The 16486-nt window shown below is 41.7% G+C and overlaps 1 long non-coding RNA gene across 1 annotated transcript in view; it reads left to right on the forward strand.

Moving 5' to 3' along the window:
* The window catches only part of LOC122204987, a 95855-nt gene extending 82655 nt beyond the window's left edge, over positions 1 to 13200 (forward strand). Inside the window, exon 3 of the long non-coding RNA XR_006195862.1 lies at positions 12796 to 13200. This is a non-coding gene — a long non-coding RNA (uncharacterized LOC122204987). The remainder of the gene's footprint in view (positions 1 to 12795) is intronic.
* The last annotated feature ends 3286 nt before the right edge of the window (positions 13201 to 16486 follow it).

Here is a 16486-nt window from a genome sequence, read left to right on the forward strand (position 1 = left end):
GGTAGTTTTATTTTTGACTTTTTAAGAAACCTCCATACTGGTTTCCACGGTGGCTGCACCAGTTGACATTCCCACCAACAGTGCACAAGGGTTCCCTTTTCTCCACATCCTCACCGACACTGGCAATTGCTTGTCTTTTTTGGTAATAGTCATTCCGACCCATGTGAGGTGGTATCCCACTGTGGTTTTGATTTTCATTTCCCTAATGATGAATAATGTTGAGTATCTTTTTATGTGCCTGTTGACCATCTGTATGTTCTCTTTGGGGAAAAAATTGTCTATTAAGGATCTCTGCCTAGTTTTTAATTGGATTGTTTTTTATTGAGTTGTATGAGTTCTTTATTATTTTGGATGGTAACCCTGTATCGGATATGTTATGTATAAACGTCTTTTCCCATTCAGTAGGCTGCCTTTTCATTCGATTGATGGTTTCCTTTGCTATGGGAAAGCTTTTTAGTTTGATGCAGTCCCATTTGTTTATATTTGCTTTTGTTGCCCTTGCCTGAGGAGACAGAATCAAAAATTGACTTTGAGATTGCTTTTGTACATGGTCTAAGAAAGTGGTCCAGTTTCATTTTTTTGCATGTTGCTGTCCACTTGTCCCAACACCATTTGTTGAAGAGACTGTCTTTTCCTCATTATATATTCTTGCCTCCTTTGTTGTAGATTAATTGACCAAATGAGCGTGGGTTTATTCCTGGCCTCTTTATTGTGTTCTATGTGTTTGTTTTTTTGTGCCAATACCATTTTAATCACTATAGCTTGGTAGTATAATTTGAAATCTGGGGTTGTGATACTTTCTCAAGATTGCTTTGGCTCTTTGGGATCTTTTGTGGTTCCAGACAAATTTTAGGATTCTTTGTTCTAGTTCTGTAAAAAATACCATTGGTATTTTGATGGAGATGGAATGGTCTGTCTTCTAAAACCTGGTAAGTCTCACATATTAACAAACATTTTTAAAAAGTATGTTCTAGGGTGTCAGTAGCATGAGCATGCCATTTTCAAGGAAGAATTTCATTTTTTAAAAAAATTTCTAATGTTTATTTTTGCGAGAGAGAGTGAGCGAGCAGGGGAGGGGCAGAGAGAGAGGGAGACAGAGGATCCCAAGCAGGATCGAACTCATGAACCGTGAGCTCATGACCTGAGCTGAAGTCAGATGGCCAGTCGACTGAACCACCCAGGCACCCGGAGGAAAAATTCCTTTCAAACTGAATTATGCAAGAGCTAACACAATTAGCATTGATATTTCAGTCATTGAAAACAACCCATCATGTTCTCCACTACTTTGCACCATGGTTAAAAAAAAATTTATCACAATGCCTTCTTATCCAAGCATGTCTGTGCATTCATGACAAGTCTTAGTGTCCTTTAATTTAAAGGTGATACTGCAAACCGGGGGTTAGATAGAATAGAGAACTTATGTTTGACCACAGTTCTTAGACCTGAGCCAAAAAACAATAATTTGCTGATTTGTCTGCCCTTTGTCTTAGTGCCTTCTCTCCTGTTAATAGCCACCTCCTGGACTCAATAGCCAAATTTCCCTTCTTACCCCCTGCCATACTTACCAAGTAATCAACATTCATCACCACAATGAGGCTTATCTTGCCAAAAGTCCAGGATACTTGAAGTCATTTGGCTATAGTTTCTTACATCAATCTCTACAGTAGAGCTGGCTTGGCCAATGGGAACATAATAATTAACATCCCTTGGCAAAGGCTCCCCATTCTCTGGATGGTGTTTATAAAGACACAGGCAGCTTCTGACTCCATAATTTTCTTTTTATATATGTCTTCATGTTGGAGAAACCTCCATTTGGCTGACACATCCCTTCTTTGGCCATATGAAAAGTTTTGAAGTCTGGTCTCATCTTGCTGGCAGTGGTACTGGATTGTCTTGTTAAGGTGACACAGCAGATCTTGGTTATGAAGGATTCTGCCTTGATTTTAGAGTTTATGCCTGGGTGTAATCTTTTTCGTTCTGATCTGTGTTCTTGAGGAGGATGCCACCCTGTAGTATTCCCAAATCAACATGACTGAATAATACCGTGTACCACTTACTTAATCTCATGTCTACATCTAACCTGTTAGCAAATCCCAATGGCTCCACCTCAAAAATGTATCCTCCACCCCTATCACTCTAGCCCAGGTCTCTACTCTTAGGCACCTACGCACTACCATGATCTCCAGACCATTCTCCCCGATTCCAGTCTCATCTACTGGTCTTTGTCAATACAGCAGTGATTCTCAGAACGTAGACATACTCCTATCCCTGTCCTGCAAGGCCCTACGTGATAAAAAGCCACCTTTTTGACCTCCTTTTCTACCATCTTCCCCTTGCTCATTCTGCTTCATCTACACTGGCCTCTGTATGCTACTTCCAACATCCTCGTCCTGCCTCAGGGCTCCTGCACCAGCTGTTCCCTCTACTATGTGCGTGTCTCAGTCCCATACTCCATCCCGAGCTCTGTGCTTATGTCTTTGCACTGGAAAAGCCCTGCCTGACCACCTTGTCTGAAATAAGAGGCTCCGGAAGTGTATTACTAGTTGTGTCTCCTTGCCCTACTCATGTATATGAGTGTTAATTTTTTTGGCTGTCTCGCCCCGCAATAAAATATGAGCCCCTTCAGGGCTTGCTTACAGTTATATCCTAAGATCCTAGAATGATGCTGGGTACCTAGTGTGGCCCCACTCAGTATTTGTTGACTACTGGACAGAATGATTCTTATGGGATCCTTACAGTACTGGTAATTCTGATGTTGTTACATACGGGTGTTCTGATGTAAATAAACTGCAACGCAAGCTTGGTACCTTGCTTAAAGAATCTGGTCACTATGGGGCTGAGTTTTGAATTTGGGCCTTTATGACCCTTGGTGCAGTGTTCATGGTACCATACTTTTTTTTTTTTTAATGTTTTATTTATTTTTGAGAGAGTGTGAGTGGGGGAGGAGCAGAGAGAGAGAGGGACAGAGGATCTGAACAGGCTCTGTGGTGACAGCAGAGAATCCGATGCGGGACCAGAACTCAAGAACCATGAGATCCTGACCTGAGCTGAAGTTGGACGTTCAACCAACTGAGCCACCCAGGCATCCCTATCATATCATACTTTTAACTCCATTTGGTGATGGGAAACCATGTGACACTGTTAGTTGAGTGCTGGGTGGTGACATTCCAGGACTTGGCATTGATGTTCAGTGCCAGGGCAGAATTACTACATTATCGCTGCTTTTGTGTGTGTGTTTTTTTTTTTAACGCTTATTTATTTTTGAGACAGAGAGAGACAGAGCATGAACAGGGGAGGGGCAGAGAGAGAGGGAGACACAGAATCTGAAACAGGCTCCAGGCTCTGAGCTGTCAGCACAGAGCCCGACGCGGGGCTCGAACTCACGGACCGCGAGATCATGACCTGAGCCGAAGTCAGACGCCCAACCAACCCAGCCACCCAGGCGCCCCATTATCACTGCTTTTGTAGAAGATGAATGTCATTTCTTAAGGAGCTAAGCTGTTACCCATCTGCATATCTGTCATTCAAGGCCCTTCAATCTCAGGGTCACCTGGGTGGCTCAGCCGGTTGCATGTTGGACTCTGGCTTTCGGCTCAAGTCATGATCTCACAGTCTGCGAGTTCCAGTCCTGCATCAGGCTCTGTGCTGCCAGTGCAGAACCTGCTTGGGATTCTCTCTCTCTCCCCCCCTCCTCTCTCTGTCTCTCCTCTGCTCATGCATGTGCGCTCTCTCATGCTCTCTCTCAAATAAATAAACTTCAAAAAAAAAAAAAGACCTTTCAGTCTGAATCTGGAGATTATGGGGTTTAGTTTTCTGTTTTCTTGACCTCTGTGTTCTGAATTAACAGGGAGAAAACTTGCTGATTAGTCTTTGGGTTGAGTGGCCATTACTGATGTCCTCACCCCATCGTAGATAGAGAAGCAGGTCATAACAGGAACTAGAGTGCATGCAGTCTGGGTCCACAGCTGCAAGACAGGAAGTTAACCAGATCAGAATCATTCATTCAGGGATCTGAGTCAAAGAGCCAGCCACGGGTCCAAGATACGGTATGTTAGATGTTAGATTTTTAGCAACAGGGCCTTTTATTGATGGATTACGGGCCACCAGAGGAATGGCTGGTTGGTATTAGATGAGGAGGGCCCTGAAGAATAGCCGAGTACCCACATTTTCCTCTGGACGATGCTACTTGGACCAGGGCAAAGGCCAGATCACGAGTCAAGCTGACCCTGCCAGGTATGTGCCTCTTGAATATGCTGCCTCAGCAGTGATGGAAGTCAAGAGGGCACCATGCATCGCTGCTGGTGTATGTATCAGTGGGGTTGGTGCCTGAGTCAGCAATGCTGACTGTGTCACAGGTGATGCCATTTGGTTTTTGTTTATGCAGAAGTACGTTTCTGAAGACTGTTAGCTCCTGTTTTAATGTAGATGGCTGCACACACAAGTCTGTTAAACTCCAGGAAGTAAGTGGTTGTACCTAAATGTGGTTTTAAAAAGTTTAAGGGTACAATGGGCTCAACATGAGTCAGCATATGGGAATATTGCTTACGGGGCCAATATTATTCTGGAACTTGAAAACAGGAACCTAGCATGAGGTTCTTTTTCCTGTATGCATTATTTTAACCATGTATTTTTAGAACATGTACTAAATTCCAGGTAATGTGTTATATGCTGGCAACATACAGATAACACATTCCAGTCATTTCTCAAGGAGCTCAGGATCTAGTGGCTTCTCTGTGGGCCACAGCTAGACTCTTGTGTTCAGCTTTCAAGGATTCTGAAAGGAGAAATAAAAACTCGAGATAAATGAAAAAGAAATCGATGAATTAGAAGGTGACTTCATTACCAGTTAGAGGAGAGAGACAAAAAATATAGCTTCTAGTTCCGCTCCCATCACACGTAGTGAGGGGGTCTATTCAGTGAGAGAGGTGATATTGACATAGAATACATATGAAGACCCCTCCTTCTTGACCTTGAAACGATGAAAATACTTGCATATATATGATGCATATATGTTATGTGTGTGTATATTTGTGTCCCCCTCCCCCAATCAAATCCCTATGTTGAAGTCTTGACCTCTAGTGTCTCAGAATGTTACTATGTTTAGAGGTAGGGTGCTTTAAAAAGGTAATTAAGTTAAATGAGGTCATTGGGCCGGGCCCTAATCCAATATGACTGGTGTCCTTATAAAAGAAGATGAGCTCACTGGCAGGCACAGAGGGGAAGACCATGTGCAGACACAGGGCAGGACAGCCATCTAGAAGCCAAAAAGGGGCCTCAGAAGAAATGCACCCTGTTGACACTTTGATCTCAGATTTCTAGCTACCAGGACTGTGAGGATGTGCCTTTGTATTGTTTAAGTACCCCGTGCCCCCCACCCCGCCCCGCCATGGTGCGTTATTATGGCAACCCTTGTGAAATAGTACAAATATACATACACAATTGGAAGACTCCAGCCCTAAAGATTTTGAGAACTCACATCTGCACATATTTATCAGGGCACGTTTCGAAAGAAATATTCTCAGGTTCTGGGTCACGCTGGGCTTGTTATGCCCAATGGTCGGGTGAGAAATAATGCTGCCTGGATACTCTAGCTACGTGGATGCCAAGTGCTTTGTGTGCCTCTATGCGTTCATTTACTCGGCGAACATTTTCTAAGTTCCTGCTATGTACCAGCCATTGAACTAGGTACAGGAGATAGAAGAATGATTGGTACAGGAATCTGTCCTCAAGGAACTAGTTACGGATGGTCATTGCTACAGTGTGAGAAGGCTTGGGACAAATACTTGAACAGGGCGCCTGACATGGGAGGGTGGTGGCTCTGGCTCTGGATTCCCACAGTCCCTGGACTACATGTAGTCTTTTCCTTATTTATTTCTCCTATTTTATTTAAAAATTTTTTAAATGTTTATTTACTTTAGAGAGAGAGAGAGCGAGAGCGAGAGCATGAGTGGGGGAGGGGCAGAGAGAGGGAGACACAGACTCCAAAGCAGGCCCCAGGCTCTGAGCTGTCAGCACAGAGCCAACGTGGGGCTCGATCTCATGAGGCATGAGATCGTGACCTGAGCCGAAATGACTCAACTGACTGAGCCATCCAGGTACCCCTCCTATTTTAAAGTCTTTCTTGTTGACCTTCTCCAGTTCTTTTCTTGCTTTTGTTTGTTGGTTTGTTTTTTTGTTTTTGTTTTGTTTTTCCCTAAATGAGTATTGGATATCCACACAAGATCTGTAGTGGTTTACTGAGGCTCCCATTAGGCTCCCTGGAAATCATTCAGAGAACTTGATGCAGTAAATGAAACTCTGTGTTAACTCTGACCTGGAGTGTTATCATCTGTCTGACTCAATTCCAGAGGAGAACCACCTCCTGTAACCTCTTCCCCTGTATTTCAGGCCATAAATAGGTTCTGGGGCCCTGCCAAGTTGGGTCACTGTGGCTTGTAAGGGACTGTCAGTTCCTCACAAATATTGCACAGCTGCAAAATTACGAGGCTACCCCAAGGTGACCCATAAAATCGGCCCTTCTTAAAAAGGGAATTTTAGAAATGTCACCTGCTGGCTATCACTATAATGCAACTATGAGCTCTCCTCTCAGCTGACTGCCTAGGAGAGTCCTCAGAGGAACAAATGGAAAACCTAGCACTTTGATCTGCCCGGGACAAGTACTGGGAGGCAGCTAGAGAAGAATTTTTAGGGGATATTTTAAATCCAGGACAGTGATTAAAATATAAATGATGCTTGCTAGCTACTTGTATTTTGCCAAGGCTCTCCAAACAGACCAAGACTATCTGTATGCATGTGTGTTTGAGTGTGAATAGAGAGACAGAGATTGAGAGAGAAACTGAGGGAGTCTGATTGGCTGGGACCCACCCACAGGGTGGAGACAGATCTGTTTCACTTAAAGTCTACTGATTATAAATGTTAATCACATGTGCAAAATGTTTAGGCTAGTGTTGGACCAAACAACTGGGCACCATAACCAGCCAAGTCAACACATAAGATGACCCATTATAGGGGTACCTGTGTGGCTCAGTTGGTTGAGTGCCTGACTTGATTTTGGCTCAGATTATGATCCCAGGGCAGTGGAATCAAGCCCTGCATAGATCTCTGCACTAAGCATGGAGCCTGTTTAAGATTCTGTCTCTTTCTCTTTCTCTCTTTCTCTCTCTTTCTCCCCTTCTCCCCCTTTCCCATTTCTGCTCTCTCCTCCTCTCTCCTACTCATATTCTCTCTCTAAAATAAAAAAAATTAACCATCATACTACCTTTAACTGAAAGAATCTAAATTTTTCATGCTATTAAATATTAATGAAAGTAACTAGTAGTCACACACAAAAAATTTCTAAACCTCATATTTATCTCTGATTGGACGCTTTCAGTCTTGGGGTTTAGAGCCACTGCTTCCCTAGGCAGGCGAGTCTGTCTTCAGATGACTCTTAGTTGCCAAGTCTTTGTTTGACTTCTTTGAGTTCCACTTCCTATCACTGTAACTGTCACGCTTTAAATGCTGTTGTTCTTCTCTCTGGAACAACACGGAAGCAGGACAAAGACCGATTTGCCTTAGATAATGTCCAAAATATGTTCTACAGGATATTCATTTCATGTAATGCTCAGCATGGGGGTGGAGGAAAGTGAAGTTTCTGTGCTCAAATACGTTTGGAAACATTGCTTATAATTTCTTCCTTTAGAAGACTTATCATGGCTCATATTAAAGGCTTTGGAATTCTGCAGCAAAGAAACCAGCTAAGCTAAACTTTAACTTAGCATTTCCCAGATACTTGACCTTGGGAAACCCTCTCCTTCCTTTCTGTTACATTCCTTTACATTCCTATGGAATGTAAATTGAAAAGTTCTGCAAAAGTCTCTGACAGCATCAATGTTAGCCTTTCATTGAGTTGATCTGTCCCCCTGGTTGCTCTGCACCAAAGTTTTTTTTTTTTAATGTTTAGTTTTGAGAGAGAGAGAGAGAGAGAGAGCACGAGTGGGGAAGGGGCAGAGAGAGAGGGAGACACAGAATCCAAAGCAGGCTCTAGGCTCTGAGTTGTCAGTATAGAGCCCGACGCTGGGCGTGAACTCATGAACCGTGAGATCGTGACCTGAGTTGAAGTCGGACACTTAACCAACTGAGCTGCCCAGGCACCCCTGAACCAAAGTTATATCAGCCAGCTGTGTTGTAGAACACATCCTCCAAACCCTCCTCTACCTCCACTCCTTACTGGCTTAAAATAATAGCCAGTAATTATTTCTCCCAAGTCTATGGTTCTCTAGGTGATTCTGCTGATCTGGGTTGGTCTTGATTGATCGTAGCTGAGCTTGTTTATGCATCTGCAGTGTTGGGTAGGGCGGAGGCTAGCTGGTGTAGCCTACCCTTGCCCGGAATGACTCCGTGTTATTCCATGTGCCTCTTATCATTCTACTGGACTAGGCTGGGATATTCTCATTTCAGTGGCAGGGGTTGAAGGCAAGAAATGGAAACATGTAAGCCATCACTTTTCCACGTGTCTTCTTGCATCAAGTTTCCTAAAATTCTCTTGGCCAAAGTGTGATGCTTGGGTGCTACAAAGTTACAGCGGAATGGGCAAGGATATGGGGTGGCCATTATTTGAGGCCATGGGTTATATTCATCTAATGCCACGGTCAAATTGCAAATCTGAGAAATGGTGTCAAGGTAGCTGCATTCGATTGCCATCGGGAGGGTGCAAGGAGTGTAGATACCTCATAATTCCTCAGAGTCCACCCCCTCAGGGTAGGGCTAGGTGCCCATGTTTTTAGAAGCTACTCTGGTAATACAGATGATAAGCCAAGGTTGAAAATCCCCCAGTCTAGATCCCTTTTCTGTTTAACAATATTAAGTGCTTATAAGGATAAGTTTCACAAGGGATATAGGAAGACGTTTAAATGGACAGCAACATGTGGAAGAATGAAACTGGACCACTTTCTTATACCATATACAAAAATAAATTAAAAGTGGATGAAAGACCTACATGTGAGACAGGAAACCATCAGAATCCTAGAGGAGAAAACAGGCAGCAACCTCTTTGACCTTTGCTACAGCAACTTCTTACTAGAATATGTCTCTGGAAACAAGGTAAATAAAAACAAAAATGAACTATTGGGACCTCATTAAGATAAAAAGCTTTTGCACAGTGAAGGAAACAGTCAACAAAACTAAAAGGCAACCGACAGAATGGAAGACGTTTGCAAATGACAGATAAAGGGTTTGTATGCAAAATCTGTAAAGAACTTCCCACACTCAATACCCAAAAAGCAAATCATCCAGTGAAGAAATAGGCAGAAGACATGGATAGACACTTTTCCAAAGAAGACATCCAGATGGCTAACAGACACATGAAAAGATGCTCAATATCACTCATCATCAGAGAAATACAAATCAAAACCACAATGAGATACCACCTCACACCAGTCAGAATGGCAAAAATTAACAAAAGATGCGGAGAAAGGGGAATACTTTTGTACTGTTGGTGGGAATGCAAACTGGTGCAGCCACTCTGGAAAACAGTTTGGAGGTTCTTCAAAAAATTAAAAATAGAACTACCTTATGGCCCTGCAATTGCGCTACTAGGTACTTATCCACAGGATACAAAAATGCCAATTCAAAAGGGCGATGCATCCTAATGTTTTTAGCAGTACTATCAACAGTAGCCAAATTATGGAAAGAGCCCAAATGTCCATCTACTGATGAATGGATAAAGAAGATGTGGCATGTGGCATATATCTGCCACATGTGTAATGGAATAGTACTCGGCGATGAAAAAGAATGAAATCTTGCCATTTGCAACAACATGGGTGGAACTAGAGTGTATTGTGCCATGTGAAATAAGTTAGAGAAAGACAAGTATCATGATTTCACTCATGTGGAATTTAAGAAACAAAACAGATACACATAGGGGAAGGGGAGGAAAAATAATATAAAAACAGAGAGGGAGGCAAACCATAAGAGACTCTGAAATACAGAGAACAAATTGAGGGGGGTTGCTGGAGGGGAGGTGGGTGGGGGATGGGCTAAATGGGTGATGGGCATTAAGGAGGGCCCTTGTTGGGATGAGCACTGGGTGTTACATGTAAGTGATGAATCACTGGGTTCTACTCCAGAGACCAATACTACACTGTATATTAAATAACTTGAATTTACGTAAATAAAAAATAATTATAAAGAGGTTCAAGTTGAAGATGTTGGTGCTTCTTCCCATTGGGCTCCCAGTGTCAGGCCCGTAAGAATGAAACGTGATTAGTTACACGGCACGAGGTCAGCATTCAGTGTAACTGCTGCCATGATTCTTCCTTGGCCTAAAGCCTGTTCTGGCCCTTGGGATTCCTGCACTTAGATCATTTTCTTAAACTGCATCTGACATGTTATATTCTGTGCATGCCCCACCCTCAGTCAGGGCACAGCTGGGGGAGAGGGACTGAGCCAAGAGTAGTGCAAATTTAGTCAGACTTAAAAGGGGCTAGGAATAGATGATTTTTTTCCCAGAAGACTGGGGATGTCAGGGTAGTCAATGGAATTACTGTTGTAAGGGGGTTGAAACATAAAAAAACCCACAAAACCTATTTGTCCCAAAGATATTTATATACTGTTATGAATAGTAACATATGGGCATTACTGAAGTTGTCATATCGAATTATTTGTGTGTATGTATGCATTTGTATATAATCTCAGTCAAGAGATAGTGAATATATGACTAACATCTTGTTGAAGTTCATATTATTTTTCACATTCTGAAGTTGGGAGCTATGTTCGTTGGCTCAGGTAGCCATGACATAATACCTCAGATTGGCTTATACATGGACATTTCTTTTCTTTTCCTTTAAAATTTTGTTTTTAGTGTTCATTGAGAGAGAGAGAGAGAGAGAGAGAGAGAAACAAGCAGAGAGGGAGACACAGAATCCAAAGCGGGCTCCAGGCTCTGAACTGTCAGCATAGAGCCTGACGTGGGGCTTGAACCCACGAACCATGAGGTCATGACCTGAGCTGAAGTTGGATAACCAACTGAGCTACGCAGGTGCCCCGGCATTTATTTTCTCTTAGTTGTCGGGGCTGGAAGTCCTTGGCCAGCGTGGTTGGTTTCTGTTAAGGGTCCTCTTTCTGGTTTGCAAATGGCTGCTTTCTTGCTCTGTCCTCACCTGTCCTCTTCTCTGTATGTGCACTGAGAGAGAGAGAGAGAACGAGGACAGCTCTAGTCACTCTTCCTCTTCTTAGAAGGACATCAGGTCTGTCAGATCAGGACCCCACAGTCACGATCTCATTTAACCTTATTTACGTGCTTAAAGGGCCTATCTCTAAATATAGTCACATGGGGGGTTTAGGCTTCAGCATATGCATTTTGGAGAAACACAGTTCAGTTTATAAGAGGAACCATTGTGTACAACTGCTGAAAACAATAAAACGCCCTCACTCCTTACCACTGGCATTGGGTTCTCCTTCCAGACATAATGGGGCCTCAGAAGCTTCCCTCAGTCTTGAGAGTGGTGTCTACTGAACATTTTTGGACTGTATTGATCCGTGGCAGCTCCAAAGATCCCTTGGCCTCCCTACTTCCTGGGGTCCAAATAGATTATATAAAGCAATGGGGCCCAAAATAGGTGGATTGTATACTTATTTAAAATCAAATGACAAGCTTATATATAGATTTTATATTGTAGAAAATTGCAGTATGAGCTTAAATGATAAAATCTTCTGCTTAACTTGATCATATGTTGCAATTAAAAAAACAAAATTTCTTCACATCAGTAATGAATATACTGCTGTACGAACATAGATTTTACATCTTCTTTAGCAATAAAGGCATGCTTGATTAATATCTGAATTGCAATGCCTTCCTGTCTCAGTATAGCTATTAGAATATTTTAGTCTCCTAATCTGCATAGGCGCTTCACTAGAAGTTAAGAAGGCAAATGTTAATGACATAGAGGTGAACAGTGAGAGTTCTAAAGCAAGAGTCAGTAAACTGTGGCCCATAAGCTAAATCATGCATGCTGCCCATTTTTATAAATAAAGTTTTATTGGAACACAGCCATGCCTATTTGTTAACATAGCAACCATGGCTGCCTTCAGGCTATAACAGCACAGTTCAATGGAAAATGGCTTACAAAGCCAAAAATAGGTACCATCTAGCCCTTGACAGAAAAAGTTTGCTGACCCTCAATCTAAAGTAAAGAGCCTTGAGTTCAAATTCCTAACTGCAATTTCTAGCTGTGTGACCTCAGGCAAGTTATCTAGTCTTTCTGTACCTTAGTTTTTTGACTGTGAAATGAGGGCAATAATAATACCTGCCTCAAAGGGGTGTTAAGAGCAGTAAATGAGCTTATAAACATCTTGGCATAGGGTCTGGACTAACATAAACACAGTATTTATTAGCCAAACACTCCACAATAAACGAAACTCATAATGAAGATGCTAAACCAAGAGCAATTGATGATTAAAAAGGAATTAATAATTAAATTAACAATAATTAATAATTAAATGAACAATAACTGAAAACCTGACCAACTCACATCTGTAGGGGTGAGGATCCTCCCTAAATATCCTTTCTAAAAATTTACAAGAATTCTATTTCTATGAGGCATGCCCAGTGGGAGCTTTGGAACGTTGGCAAGCATTGACGGGCACTAAGCCATGTTAGGAGAATATAGAATAAATAAATAGACCAAGTTTAGTTTATTAATAACAAATTGAGTAACCCTTAATAATGCATTTAGTAATTTACCAGTAAATAGTCTCTAGCCATTCATAAAAATAGAAGTCCATGGAATTGAACTGGGTATGTGGTTCTGTTCACAGCCTACCGGATCATCCGTCTCACCTTGACCCTTTCCCGACTGGATGGGCAGCCATCTGTTTCTCAGAGTAAATGAAATCAAGTCATGGATCCAACCCCTAGTCATACTGCCAATTTAATTTTCTCCTATGGCCACAGGATGTACACCTTACCATGGAGGCAATTGACTGCCGGGAAAATGGAGTGGTGATATGACCTTAGCCCTGCTGGAAAATACATCCCAGTGATGAGTGGTGGGTAGGTAACATCACATTTTGTTAATAGAAGTCTACAATCTCAGAGAGGTGTAGGGGAGGTTACTCCCCAGTCTACCTTGGGGGTTATATGAGAGTGTTGGCAGTGTTTTCCATGAGGACTTAGTTTCGTGGAATAGCAGTCATCAAGGATAAAGTGGCTGTTTAATTAGGAGTAGGAAGTGTGAATAAAAAGTTTCTTGTCTAATCTGCTGGTTGTTTGTATCCTTGTCGCTGTCAGAAGTCTCTTCACAGAATTTCGAAATCATTGCACAGGTAATGATTAACCTCAGAGGCAGGACTGGAAAAGAGCCATTGATGGTGATGGAGTGGCGCGGCCAGATCCAGTCACCACAGTGAACTCGAAGTAGAGGTTCTTTTTCAGATATTTGACAGATGAAATTAATTATCCTATGGATAGTTCTTGTTCAAAACGCTCCCCAACAGATATCTGGTGCGTCCTTTCTTCTGACGCTCCTTTTGCAACTAATCTGGTCCGTGAGAATTTTGGTGATGCCTCTTCTCTGATTTCTTCCTCTCCTGTGTTTTTATTTCTTCAAGTTCTGCTGCTGCCTCCAGATCTCACTTCTGTGTTCTCCACCTTCTCCCATTGATTTGATCATTTTTCATTTCTGTCCTTCAAGACTCCTTGCAAACCCAGCCTAACTTGGATTAAGTGAAATTGAGATGTCTACACCCATCGTTTTTCCCGGGTCCGAAATCACTAGATGATGTATTATGGAAAAGACAGGAGAACATAAAATAATGTATATGTGAATTTACAGCTCTTGTTTACCCTGCTTGGGTTTTAAAATAACATTGCCTGGGATGCCTGGGTGGTTGAGTCAGTTAAGCATCTGACTCTTGCTTTTGGCTCAGGTCACCATCTCACGGTTCATGGGATCAAGCCCTGTGTCAGCCTCACAGTGCATTGATAGTTCAGAGCCTGCTTGGGATTCTCTTTCTCTCCTTCTCTCTGCCCCTCCCCTGCTCACTTTCTCTCTCTCAAAATACATAAAGAAACATTAAATAAAACAATTTATGGAAGAAATGCTTGTCCATTTTAGGAAATTTGGCAAAATAAGGGATGTTTCCTTTATTAACAGGAAAAGATAATCACCCATAATCCTACTCTGCAGGGTAGACACTTAATATTTTGTTGTGTTTCTTTTCTGTCTTCTTTTGTAGTCTATGTAGAGTGCTTACTATGTACTAGATACTGTGCTAAACATTTTACATGACAACCCTATGAAGTATGGTTATATTTTTGTCATGTTAAAGATGAGGAAATAGGGCCCAGAGAATGAAATTACTTGACCAGGTGAATGAAGAAGAAAACAAATAGATAAGAATCTGTGATATTAACTCCATGCTATTCTGGTTACCATTCTGCTCCATTGATACTAGATTTCATTATTAAAATTAAATTTATTAGTGATCAGAGGATCAACTTTCAAAAGCTGATGAGTTATTATCTTGGAAAAAATAATTAAATGCATATTAATGATGGCTCAAAATTTTAATTTCTTTTTTTAAAATATTTTTTAGGGGAGCACAAGTTGGGGAGGGGCAGGGAGACGGAACAGAGAATCTGAAGCAGGCTTTACACTGACAGGCTGACGGAAGTGAGCCCACTGTGGGGCTCGACCTCATGAGTCATGAGATCATAACCTGAGCAGAAGTCCTATGCTCAACCGACTGAGCCACTCACGTGCCCCCTTTACATTTTAATTTCTTAACAGAGTACCATTTGCCTTCTATAAAATGGGGTGGGGAATTATTACCCATGCAAAATGCCCTAAACTGAACCCCATTCTTGTCATTTTCCTCGTTTCTAATTCTTTCTTTACTGTTCTGAATGAACTGATGAATTTGTCAGGTGAGAAGAGGAAGAGAAGAATTCATCTTGTTAGCCCCCAGAGGATTCACATTCAGCTTCTTCACTCAGCCCTTCTGCCGCCCTGGCAGAGTGACAAGTACCGTGAACACCACGTTCATTGCTTTCTCTCTCATTTCACTCTCCTGCTATTTCCCCAGTGGCATTAATCATAAAATGGGCAGAAGTCGAAGTTCTCAGCTGACATAGCAACATCTGACAGAATTTCCTTAATAATAGAAGGTGGATGAAATGTATATAAAACGTTGCTGTTCTGAAGGTGATATTTTATCATTATATGATGTGCATTTTCTTCTACCAGTGATGGATGTCCTCCTAAATAATATTCTACCAGAGGCTAATTAGAAGTTCTACCTCATCTCCATCTAAAGACACTTGTGTGGAAAATGTTATCTGAAGTCATTATACACGTGCAAATTTTTAATCTGCTTTTCCGCGTAATGGTTGATAGACTTACACATTTTAAAGGGCTGCATAATTTTGATTCTTTAGATATATTTATATTGTTTGTGAGCCTGTCAACTGTATCTCTTTTATAAATGAGCTTCAGGAGGCACTGCTGCAGAATTTCTTCCAACCATTGTCATTTGATTCCTGGATTTCCTATGAAATGTCAACACTACTGCTGATTACTAAGAAAGCAGAATAAATAAGCATCCAAAATGGTATTTTTGCAGTTCCTGATTTCAAGTACTGAATAACAAGGTTAATTTAAAACAATAAGATGTTATGTTGTAACAGATATGAGATATAAGTAAGATGATTCATTTCAGCCTCTTCTTTTTATGGATGAAGAAACTGAGTTTATGGCTGGCCCAAGGTTAACAGCTAAGAGGGAAGTCTCCTGCCCATGTGCAACCAAATCCTCTATAATATCTTAAAGCAGAAAGCACTTATTTATTCACTACTTGTCAAAGGTTTTGGATTTCGAAAAACGACCTGGAAAAGTGAACACTTTGCAAACTCGTAGGATCTGAAATGGGGTTGCCCCACTCTCCCACCATTTCTGCAATCAGGGTATGCAAGACCAGTCAGTGGTCAAAATTTTGAACTCCTTACAGACTTACAGAAAATTTGCAAGAATGGTACCAAGAGTTTCTAGATGTCCCCATCCCGGTATACCCTGTTCTTAACATATTATATACTGTAATATAATTATCATACCCAGGAAATTAACATTGGTATGGTGCCATGAACTAAAGGCGTCATTTGAACTTCACTTTGAGACGTCCACTCCTGTCCTTTTCTATCGCTGCTGTTCCCATGATGCAATTCAGAATTCCATATTGCATTTAGCTGTTCTTTCTCTCTGCCCTCCTGTAATCTGCAACAGCTCCTCAGTCTTTCATTCTCCTTTATGACCTTGACAGCTTCCAAAGAATACTGATTAGTTTATTTCACCACATGTCCCGCAATTGAGGCCTGTCTGGAATCTTAGGGTTGGATTGAGGCCATGCGTCCCCATCAGAAGCACCACACGAGTGGTTCCTCATCCTTCTCAGTACATGAAATCGCAGCATTTATGATGTCCATGTTGGTATCAATCTCCTGGTCAAGATGGTC

Source organism: Panthera leo, chromosome D4 (genome assembly GCF_018350215.1).
Source record: "Panthera leo isolate Ple1 chromosome D4, P.leo_Ple1_pat1.1, whole genome shotgun sequence".
Taxonomy (NCBI): Eukaryota; Metazoa; Chordata; class Mammalia; order Carnivora; family Felidae; genus Panthera; species Panthera leo.